Consider the following 12,703-nt stretch of genomic DNA (forward strand, 5'->3'; position numbering starts at 1 on the left):
TAGTAAAATGAATTAAGCAAGCACTATTGAACACTACTAGGCATAAAGACAAGTATGAGTATACTTAAAACCAAGTAGGTACTGATTTTAAGTATAATTCAGGGCTAACTGGTTTCTTTTCCTTTGGTTGATCTTTAAATGTTGGAGTTCCCCAGGCTTCTCCAGAGCATATCTCTTGGCCCCTCCTCTGACTCCCAGTTTTATATCATTAGCTCTAAGCATTCTTCAAACCCCACACTTGTATGTAGATTCCACTGTTTATTTACCAAATTCACTTGAGTATCTGATTGGCATCTCAAATCTAACATAAATAATGCACTACCTTTATAACTAGTCTCCTAAAACCACATTCTCCCAAGTTTCCTCGTATCATTAAATGGACATGTCACATGTCCTGTTGTTCCTGACTCAAGCTTGGAAGTCATTATTTTCTTCTACTTTATTCCTTATTTTTCTTAACCAGTCTTCTGGGATGTTCTTTCTGCTTTACCTTTCAAATAATTCTCTTTAGCCAACTTCTCTCAAACCCCTAAAGTGCTGTTGGGACACAAGAAAAAGGAGCTCAGAAAAAAAAAAAAAACTTCCTATTTTTTCACATGGCTTTCCTGAATGAAGAGTGGAAATTTTAAAATGGAAAATATGGAGCAGCAGAGGAAAGAACTTGATCAAAAACCTGGAGCCACAGATTTGCCTGATGTATTCAGAAAAGGCTGTGAACTGGGAGAAGATAGGTTGAGGTCAGATTTCAAAGTTTCTTGCATGATAACCAGGGAGTTTGGATTTGATTAGGCAGAAGTGAGGAAATGGCAATATTTGACTATTAAGTGTAATAATAAAAATAGGAGCAGATGGTGACTGACTTGAGTATCTGATTGGCATCTCAAATCTAACATAAATAATGCACTACCTTTGCTACTAGTCTCCTAAAATCTCATTCTCCCAAGTTGACTCTGCTCCCATCAATCAGTCCATCATTTGGACTAGGCACTGAATATTCTACTCTCATTTAATTCTCACAAAAATTCAGGGACAAATCATTCACAGAAAGATTAGATCATTTGCTTAAGCCGATCAAGTGTTGGCAGCAAAGCTCAGGTGTGAATCCAGGCTGTCTGAGACTGGGACCCAAACTCCTATCCTCTGGTTCACACTCCTTTATATTGTGTTTTAGAAATGTTAACTGTGTGGTTATGAAAGATGAGTTACTAAAGAGGGAGAGATGGGAGGGAGGAAATCAGACTGCTTCAACAGTCCATGTGAGAGGTGACATGGGCCCGAAGGGATGAAAAAGAGTGGCAACTTTAACAGAAGGAGACATTGATGGAATTATGTTCTCTTTTTAAACATTGTTACTGGTTTGAACATTCTCTCCTGTTATACATAATAAGTGCAAACTCTCAGAAACTGCTTGTAGCCAAAATGTGCAAAGCAACAGGTACAATAGATACATTTTGCATTTTCATTTATAATCCTTTCCAAAGAATTATAATACTATGCACCTGATTTCATGTATTTTTAATCTGGGAAGTAAGAACGTAATCCTATAAAAGCTGAAGAAAAAGAATGGGTAAAAGAATTAGATAAATGTTCAGGGGAGAAAAAAGCAACATGGGAAATTAGAATCAGCTTATGGATATCTTAAGGTGGGAAACTACACAACTATGGTTTTAAGGCATGGTCTCACTAAGTTGTTAAGGGCCTTGCTAATATACTTTTTGTATGGATTTGCCCATTCTGAATATTTTGTATAAACAGAATCACACAACATATATTATTTTCTGCATGTACAACTGACTATAGTCACCACCCAGTTAATCCATTCAACTGGATTAAGGTTCTGATTAGGTTAAGGCTCTTATGTATTCATTTGACCTTTTACTTTAGTGTAATTTTTTCAAGGTTCATCCATGTTGTAGCATATATTGATACCTCATTTCTTTTTATAGGATTTTTTTTGGGGGATGACTGGGGATTGAACCCAGGAGTGCTTTACCACTGACTGAGCTACATATCCAGCTCTTTTTATTTTTTGGTTTTAAGGCATGGTCTCACTAAGTTGTTAAGGGCCTTGCTAAGGTAAAGCTGGCCTGGAACTTTCCATCCTCCTGATCAGCTTCCCAAGTTGCTAGGATTACAGGTGGGCACCACCACATCTGGCACTTCATTTATTTTTACTGTTGAATAATATTCCCTTGTGTGGACAAACTGTATGTTATATATCCACTCATCACCTAATGGACACTTGTGCTGCTTTTGCATAAGAGCCTTAAGGTCAGCTTTTGAGAGAAGCTCGTGACCATGAAGAGAGATCCCACCCTTCAGGTGTGTGCTTAAGAGCACAAAGGAGAACACCTGAAGTGTCCCAGCACACAGATGGGTGTTTGTAGACCATCCAGAAATTCTTTGTCATTGAGGATGTCTGACCGCAGCAGATGATATGGAGGAGGGATAGAAGCCTTGTTCAACTAAGGACCAGTCCTCACAGGGGCTTTATAACATCAAACACTTGAAGGAATTTTAGGTGAACCCTACATTTCCTTCTCATAGCTGCAGGGTCAGGCAGTAGAAGCCTCTGACAACATTATGAGGTATCAAAGATGTGAATTTTACTCTATCCTTGTGGCCCTACTCCATTATATCATGCACCTCCTATATCAGAGTATCTGAGTTCTCTGTTATGACATCTCTGAAGAAGACATTAGAGACGATGGAAAGTCTCCCAGGATTATTTGCATTTTAAACGGAGGATTGTTGCTCAAGAGCAAGACTTAATGCAGGAATAGATTGTTAATGGAAGAATAACAGACACCACTCACTCATTTAACAGACATTTACTAAAGAGGAAATATCATGTAGTGTTTTAGAGTAGAGCTACCCAAATTTTTGGTCTGATTGCATCGAAATATATGGGAGAGCCTTGGTGATCTTGGGGATTTTTCTATAGTTGCTGCCAGGGGATTCTGGCTCACAGGCCTCTTTGAAGGGCATCTGGTACAGTATATGCTATGGAGTTTAACTGTCACCTATGTGATTTGGATTAAACCATTTAATTCTCAAGACCTCAACATTTCTCACCTTTAAAATGGGGTGAGAGGCACAGGGATCTATAGTACTTATCACATTCGACTGTTTGACAATTTAAACAAAGAAGGCAAGTTGTGCTCTTATTGGGCTCACAACCCAGGAAGATGGACAATCTGATTGTTTTCCATTTCTACCATTGATTTAGGTGGAAGATATGAAGTAGCCTATAAGCACTGTCCTCAAGGTACTTCAATAACAGACACCACTAGGGGATGTGCAAAAATCATGATCCTTGAGGGTCTACACTTACGGGAGGCTTCTTATATTAAAAAGCCCTTCTGTTCTTGGTTCTTTACAGACTTATTTAGATCTTGGCAAAAATAAATAAATAAATAAATATATAAATAACCTCTTGAGTGAGAAAAACAGAGAAGGGAGTGAACTCAACATGAACACATGACACCCCTGTTCTTTCTCACCAAGGCTGCTCCTCTATGACTTTTGGAGATCCCAAGCATGGCACCCCATTTGAAATCATCTTGAGCTTACCTACTCCCAGGAGTAGTCCTTTTATATTTTTTTAGTGTTCAGGTAAACTCAGAATTATTCCTTTAAATAAAATTTCCAGGTTTAAAAGTTTCTGTTTTAGTCAGCTTTTTCATTACTGTGATCAAGAGACCTATGAAGAACAAAGTAGAGGAGGAAATGTTTATTTGAGGCTCATGGTTTTAGAGGTCTCAGTCCACAGACAGCTGACTCTTAGCTCTGGGCTCAACATGAAGCAGAGGGTGTGGAGGAGGAAAGCAGGCAGTGGCCATCAGGAAGCAGAGAAAGAGCTCTGCTCACCAGGTACATGCCCACAGTGACCCACCTCCTCCAGCCACACACACCCTATCTGACTATAGTTACCACCCAGTTAATTCATTCAACTGGATTTAGGTTCTGATTAGGTTAAGGATTTTATAATCTATTCATTTGACCTCTTTGCATTGCTTCATGAATGAGCTGTTGTGGGACACCTCATATCTAAACCATAACTGTTCCCATTTAGCCTTCTTTTTGTCATGACAAAAATCTGTGTTGTATAATATGTTGTTTTGAAACTTGTATACATTAGGGAATGGATAAGTCAAACTAATTAATGTATGCATTACCTCACATACTTATTTTATCGAAGTAAGAACACTGAAAATCTACTCTTTTATCAATTTTATAGTTATATAATATATTGTTATTAACTGTATTCACTATGTTATATAATAGATCTCCAGAACTTATTTCTCCTAACTGAAATTTTCTACTTTTTTAAAAAAATTATCATCTCTCTGTACCCAACCCCCTGCCTTAGCCCCTGGTAACCCAGGTTCTGTTCTCTGCTTTTATGAACTTGACTTTTTAGATTTCCTAAATAAGTGAGATCATGCAATATTTGTCATTTTGTGCCAGGTTTGTTTCATTTAACACAATGCTGTCTGGGTTCATCCATGTTGTTGCACATGATTTCCTTGTTTTTAAAGACTGAGTGGTATCCTATTTTATATGTACAACACATTTTCTTTTTCTGTTTATCTATGAGTTGGGTTGATTCCATATCTGGGCTACTGTCATACCAGCATTATTCTTTTTATAATGATATACTTTAAGACCAAAATGAAGAAATTGGGAACATATAATTGAATCAATGCATAAGTATTTAAAACATGATGAATCTATGCATTGATCTCAGGTTATAATCCTGGCTGCATACTCTGCTCAGAAAAATAAAAATATCCTAGAAACCCTAATATTTTGGTGTCTAATTATATATTTTTTAAATACAAAATGCTTCACAAATTTTCAGGTCATCTTTGCCCAGAGTCCACGGTAATCTTCTTGGTATTGTTCCAATTTCAGTATGTGTGCTGCCTAAGTGAGAACTAACTACATTTCTACTGGCTCTTCCATCCTAAAATACTACACAATTCTTTGACAGAAATGTGGCCACATATTTGATCAAAAAAAGATAGGCACTATTTACTGAGCTTGACTTTTTGTAGATGTTAAGAGGCGCAGGTATCAATCCAATACTTCACTGACCTCCAGTCTATAAAGAAGAAACAAGTAGCTGCAAAGAGAAAACAAATTCTAGAAAGCTGTGAAGGGTAAAAGCTGTGGGATAGCACCACCTGGCTGGAGAAGGCATGAAGACTTCATAAGGGACCTGGCATGGGAGCAGGCCCAGAGTAGACTTCTCCCTTACTCTGTGCCATGCCTAGTGCTAAGCACTAATGCTAGAGCTACTCCATTCAACTCTTCCTAATTTTTACTCATTATTGAGGATTGAAAGATTTAATTAACTTGGAAAATACTGCAATCATGAAATGTCAGAGCTGCAGCTCAAATACACATCTGTCAGTCTCCAGAGCTTCTTAGTTACAATGCATTTTAAAGGGCAGAATTCCGTTGCCAGTAGACTACAGCTATGGCTCAGAATGGAAAGGTCAGCTGGGGACCTAAGAACATAGAATGGTAAAAATGGTGGTCAAGAGCCTGAAATCTGAAATCAGAAAAACTGGCTTTGAATTAAACTGCTAGCAATATATTCTAGAGAAATTACTTAAAGTTCTACAGGTACTCTTATTGTGCAATCGGGGAAGGGAATGTCCTTACTGAGCTCTTAAAACTAAGAATAAATGGGTTAAAGTATAAGAAATGACTAGCAAATTATTATTATCATTATTATAATACTTACAGTTTTTCCACTAAAGTAATTATCCACTAAACACCAGCTTAATACAAAGGATAGAAGCAACAAATTTATCACCTCTTTGTGTTAAAAAGACAGGGCAGGGAAGGCACAGAGACCCCTGAAAAGGCGAAAGAAATTAATGCTTATGCTTCTGGGGAAATACGACCTGCAATGACAGGATCACTATTCTCAGGGGCCTTGGCTTTGTAGCCAGTCTTGCCTCCAGCTATGTGCTGAATAAAGTCATTACTAATCTCGGGGTTTCCAATAAGGCTGTTGCCACAGAGTTATGATTCTCGAAAGCAACTGTCATAAAATAGCTGGAATTCACATGTAGGCAGCTAAATGCTTCAGCAGTTTTTCATAATTAATGTTTGGAAATGTCCACTCTAACAAAGCCTTGTTAGTTTGTCTAAGTCTACATTCTTTTCCAAAGATGGCACTTTTGAGTGAGATGCTGTCGTTTAAAATGTATGAATTAAACTTGCACACTCAGTTCCTGGTAGCCTGCAGAGACTTGCTAACACTCCTGAAACCCTTCTCTATGCAGGAAGAATGTCTCACTGGTCATTTGTGAGATTTGACACTGAAATGTAATGTAAAGGAGAGAGGCTGCTATTTAAAAGTGAGTCTAACCCTGTAGCTCTAGTTCGCCTATATAAAGGAAATGTGGTGGCATGGCTATGGGGTCAAAAGGCTTTTACTCCATTACAGATCTGTTAAAAGAAAATGAAACTGAAATACTGACATTCAGCATGGTAGTGATTATGCATCTTCAAAATTGTAAAATGCCAGGCTTGTATATCTCTTTATGTTCACCTCTTTCCTATTTTTCCACCAAACCACCCTCTTTATCTCTAACAAAAAAAGAATTATTACTATCAAAATTTATTTCATGTTAATGCATTAAGTTTTTTTACACAAAAAGAGTGCCACATATGTACAACAAAAAGTGGTTGCTCCTGTTGAATTGCTTTATAGATCTCAGGTTTAAAATTTCATATTAGAAACATTATTCATAGCATATAGAGCTGGAGAGAGCTCTTAGCATAAATATGAGACATTGAACCTCCTGCAGGGGAGTGTCAGGAAGGCTTGGCAGAAGTGATGTCTAGGTTGAGATCTAAATGAGGTGGCATTCATCCAGAACTGAGCTACTATGCAAACCGTCGACTGCCCTGTTGGTTCTCTGACTTCCCTGTTCTGTTCTCAACTTCTTGGTGAAATCCTGACTACTCATCTTTTAAAATCAGATCAAATATCACTTCATATTACTTTCCTTTACACCTCTTTACCATTCCCTGGGTGTTATGGTTTAGATTAAAGGTTTTCCCCCAAAAGCTTAATGCAAGAGTTTTCAGGTGAAATGATTGGGTTATGAAAGCCTTAACCTAATCAGTGAATTGATTCACTGATAGGGATTCACTGATAGGTTGGTAACTATAGGCAGATAGGGTATAGCTGGAGGTAGCTCATTGGGGGTGTTTTTGGGGGTACATATTATGTCTGTGGTGGGGTGACTGTCTCTTTGCTTCTGGGTTGCCACATCCTGAGCTGCTTTCCTCTTTCACACCTTTCTGCCATGATTTTCTGCCTCATCTCAGGGTCTGAGTACTGAAGTCAGCCATCTGTGGACTGAGACCTCTGAAAGCATGGACCCCAAAATAAACTTTTCCTCCTTGAAAATTGTTCCTGTCAGGTCTTTTAGTCACAGTGGCAAGAAAGCTGACCAAGGCACTGGGGGTAGAATGAATTTTTACCTAACATGGGTTTTCATTTTCTCTTTGAAAATGGTTTTTATAGCATTCATCACTCATTCATTAATTCATTCACTCGTTAATTTATAAATAGTTGCAAAATGCCTGGTGGAGGACATGTCTGTGCTAAGCAAGAAAGGCAGGATCCCTTCCCTTCCCAGAGGGGGAATCAGACACTTAAAACAGTGTGATAATTGCATCAATGATAGGAGTTGGGAATCAGCAAAGATTCCATAGGCAAAGTGATAGATAAAAATAGATCTGTAAGATGAGAGGGAATCATCTAGAAAATGGTCAAGGAGGAATAGGAAAGAATATGAAGGTCTAGAAGTCAGAAAGAATATGAAAGATAGTTGAAGAAAAATATTGGTAAGAGTGGGAGCTGGGGCTGTGGTTCAGTGGTAGAGTGCTTGCCTCGCATGGATGAGGCACTGGGTTCGATTCTCAGCACCACATATAAATAAATGAATAAAATAAAGGTCCATCAACAACTAAAAATATGAATTAAAAATTTTTGGCAATAGTTTCCAAAGTGAGTGGTAAAGCAACAAGAGATGAGCTTGGAGACATGAGCGTGGCCAATGGAGGGGGACAGGATAGACAGTGCTAAGGGATTTGGGCTTCACCCATCATTGCTATGGATTGTCATCAAGGATTTCCTTGAGACCTGAGAAAAGTTTGACTTTTGTGATGATCCTCTGGCAATAGAGGACAGCACAGATTAAAGGGGTAGACCTGGATGTAGAAAGAACAGTTTGGAGGAGGGGGCCACAACCCTGTATATTACTAATCTTCAGGTGACTGAGTCCCATTTAAGAGTAAAACTGTGTCTTACTCATCTTTGTTCTCATAGTACCACCAAGTTCAGTTTAATTAACATTGACCCTGATCAATGGAAAACACTGACACTGAGAAACTTATTTCACAGTTTCTACAAAGATCATGATGATAAGATTTATTATGGTAAATTACTTTATGAGATCCCTGGAATAACTGTTTTGAGTTCAGGCAAAAGTTAAAGCTTGATGTAAGAGTGAATTAAAGCATAAAATTAAAAAAAAAATGTTAAGCCATATGTCAACATTTTTTAAATCACTGCTGCTGTCCCGGCACTGAGGAAATCATCTTGCTTCGTGTTCTTTTGTCTGGATTTAGAAGGCTTCTACAAAGATTAGTTTAGCAAAGTTAATTCTCTAAGTGCCATAAATTTTTATGTCATTGTCTTTGTCTTTTCTGTCTGGATTTAAAGTATTCGACAGCTGTTGTGGAGTGACAGGTATCGACTTCACTGGACATGAGGGAGAAACCCCAAACACAATAGGAGAAAAAATATGTATTCTAAGCTAGACAGAGCCAGGAAGATCCATCAGAGCCCGGTCAGAGCAGGCACCACAGTATGTGTGCACTATTGTTAAAAAGTGGTATGTAGGTTAAAGAAACACACTGAAAGTATTGGAGGGAGGGGTTTTCATAGAATTATATTTATAGCTGACAGCAAGATTTCCTATTTTAGGTGTAAGTGAAACATATGTAACCTATTCTGTAGTTTCCTTGGTAACTGCTTTCAAAGGCCTTGAATTAAAAAAAAAAACAAAAAAAACTACCAAACCTTTGCAAAGAGTCAAACATGAGCAGAGATTTCTATATATAGAAGAGGAATAATATGTATCTCTTGTTTTTAAAAAGACAAAATAAATTCAATTTACAAAAATAAATTCAATTTACAAAAATTTACACTGATTAATATCACTTAGGTAAAAGTACATAAACTTTTAAAATAAAATAGTTTTGGATATATTAGATAGTTTTTTATTATAAAGGATTATATTTAATGATCTGCACTCTGACTAGCTATCAATGTTTCTACTGTGCTATATTATGGCATAATATAATAACAAGTTATAGAGTGACAAAGATAAGTTTTTAAAAATGTTTAGGAATCTGTTTTGAGTTTTGTCCCAGAGATGAATGCTTAGGGGCAAATATATATATATATATATATATATATATATATATGAATTTTGGGGGGGGTCCAATTGATGGATTCTTGGAATTAAAATTGTGAGGTCAACTAATGGAAAGTACTTAATGTAACACCATAATCCATATTCCATAGGAAAAACATTTTAAAATCTGATTAACAATGATCTCTTAAACCATGATTATGTGCAAAGCATAAGGTTAGAGCTGAAGATGATACAATATATATCTACCAAAGGAGATTACATAAATGCAAAAGACGTGGACACACACAGAGAGAGTGAAGACCACCTTTGGTCCTATTGATTGCATCGTAGGACCAAGATTATGTCCACTTGCCTCCTGTCTCATTTTTGAATCTCAGTGCTTAGTACAGTGCTGACACAAAGCAGATTCTGAATAATTATTTCTGAACAAATAGGGTTAAAACTGAAACATGAAAGAAAATAGGATTAAGGGAAGTCAGAAAGTCACTGCAAGGTAGTATTGATACAAGTTCAATTAATCAATCAATAGTTAAAAGAATATTGCTACTATTGCATCAGATGTGGAAGGTTCAGTTCTGAAAAACCAACAGATGTCGTGATAGGAAAATGAGGTGATAATTGATGCCTATCTTGATTGCCTAGATACTGAATTTGCATTTTATTTAATAATGACCAAGATTTGATCAGCATTCTTAAGAGGCATGTTTCACTTTACTTTTAAGTAGACTAGAACCCAAAGAAACCAGAGAGGTAGGTCCAAAGGAGAATCCACTGCTGACGTACATGTAAAAACAGTAAAATGTGGGCTAGATGCAGGGTAGAGGGCTTTTCACTTTCCTAAGATGAAAGAACTCTAATCCATTTCACCATCACCATTTTCTTCATGATTCAACAACTTCTTTTTATGGGGTACTTATTTTGTGCTAAGCCTTGTGCAATGCAGCAATTTATATGGATCTTCCCATTTTGGACTTAATAAAAGTATGTATGACTGCACAATCTTAATAAAAAGATTATGCAGTCATATAGACAGTTATTATTCCCAATTATGGATGGAAAAATTAAATTAATAGGAGGCAAGTCTGTGACTCAAAGAGTGAGGTCAATGGTATAATCAAGATGTATATGGGCCTGAAGTTTATTTTTTTAAAAAATAATGTTTTTATTTGTTTTAATTAGTTATACATTATAGTAGAACACATTTATGCACTTTGATATATCATACATAGATGAAATATAATTTCTTATTTTTCTGAGTGTACATGTTGCAGAAACATATTGGTCATGAATGTTCTCAAGTCAAATAATGTGCTAATAGTTAGAAAGTAGTGAAGTAATAAAGAAATGGCCAGATTGATACACAACTGTTGTGTATAGGACATATGAAGAATGTTGAGATGTCAGTCAATCCATTGAGATTAAAGGAGTCATCCATGTGCTTAGAATAATAGGAGCTAATATTTTTGCACTCTAAATATTACAGTAAGGAAAAAGATCAAAGTAGAAATACAGACTATATAAAACTATATAGATGTAAAAAGCAAGTCAGTATATAACACAGACAACCTTAGTCCAGAGCCTATAAACTCAGCCATACCAGAAATACTCCAGTGGTTTTTATAGAAATGACACTTAAGGAAGAGCAGCACTCTCTTTTTACTATTGATTGATTGATTGACCTATGAAAACTTTATTCCACACCTTATTTGAAATCAATTTTCAAGCATTTTATAGAAACAGACTACAACATAATATGACTTAGAACATTTATAAGGAAGTAGTCCATGTGTTTACTTATATAAAGGCTCCTTCAGAGAGCAGTAAGTCCCCACCCAACCCCCAGTGGTGGATGATGAAAGATCTTAATTTAAACTGAGGTTTTTTTCTTCTCCACCCTAAAGATTTCTATAATAATTATGATATTGCTTCTGTAATCGGAACAAAATAATGTTTCTGTATAGAACAAAACAAAACAAAACACGGAAGTGTTCAGTGAGGAAAGTAGGGTAAAGAGAAAATAAAAAGGCAGATGACGAACTGAAGCCAGGAGAGCGGGGGTCAAGGCAAACACAGAGAGCTTGGTGCTCAGTTTGGGGTGCCGTGGCTCTGAAGCTGCCTCTGCTCTGTTCTGAGGGAATAAGCCATAAGTCACAGCAGGTCACAGAACAATTGTTTCCCTGCAAACCTGACTTAATAGGGATAGACTGGGCCAAAACAGACTTTTGAGTGGACAACAGCCCCTTCTCCTGAGCTGCCTAGTCCTGACGTCAACTTGAATGGGTCTGTTTTTGGAAATCACAGAGGTTCTGTTTGCTATCAGCCTTTCTTTCTTAAGGACGCCTTCCCTGCCCACCAGCCTCCGTCCGGGCACATCTTTCAGAACTCAGGGATACAAAATCATTCGAGGAAATAAAAGCCCTTTCCTATGATACTTTCTTTTTTCAGTATTGCCATTTGATTTGGCTCTGGAGACAGGGATTTCCCTGGGTCCGGTCACCACTTTATCCCTAGTGTTTAGCACAGTACCTCACAGCAGGTCCTCAAAAAGAAAATATTTGTTGGAGAAATACATAAGAGGAGCCAAAATGAAATTGTCATTGGCAATAATAAACTCCTTCAACCCACAAAATCTTAACATTATTCCCCTAAACATGACTATTATAGGAAAGGTTGTAAGTCACCATTGTGTTAATCATAGTGTTATTTTGCCCCACATTGAACTTTGCAGTACAGCAATAAAAAGTGGGGAGGACTTAGAAATTTAAGCAATGCACAATGCATGTTCAAAAGTTAGACATTAACATCCAAGAAAACATATTTTCTTGGTATTTTCTTTGATTTATTACCTTCTAGCACTGAAACTAGGAACTATAATTTCTCATTTCAAGTTTTAAACTCATTCTATGGACAGCTTTGTTAGTGAAAAACAAAATCTCAAAGGCTCAAAATTGCTTCCTCCACATCCTAGAATCTCAGAAGATTCCATAGCTGGTATTTCCTTCTTGTATAGTAAGCAATATTTGAAATTCCAAAGCTCTGGGGTCCTGGCCTATAATATCCTAGCAAATAGCATCTGTGGCAATAATTACTACACTTCACCTGCTTATTCACCTTGTACTGTGACAGATGAATACTAGTACCATTGCTAATCGTCATCATGATAATTACTATTGACCGCTTACTACTGCCGGTCACTGTGCTATTTACTTGCATTATCTTTTTAATGC

General features: G+C 37.0%; 1 protein-coding gene and 1 non-coding gene across 8 annotated transcripts in view; both read right to left on the reverse strand.

The window, feature by feature from the left end:
* Window positions 1-12,703, reverse strand: part of Jakmip2 (janus kinase and microtubule interacting protein 2) — a 162,501-nt gene that overhangs the window by 70,655 nt on the left and 79,143 nt on the right. The window lies entirely within an intron of this gene.
* On the reverse strand, window positions 4,835-4,941 carry LOC120885951 (U6 spliceosomal RNA). Its single transcript, XR_005728744.1, has one exon. It is a non-coding gene; the product is annotated as a U6 spliceosomal RNA (small nuclear RNA).

Source organism: Ictidomys tridecemlineatus, chromosome 1 (assembly GCF_052094955.1).
Source record: "Ictidomys tridecemlineatus isolate mIctTri1 chromosome 1, mIctTri1.hap1, whole genome shotgun sequence".
Taxonomy (NCBI): domain Eukaryota; kingdom Metazoa; phylum Chordata; class Mammalia; order Rodentia; family Sciuridae; genus Ictidomys; species Ictidomys tridecemlineatus.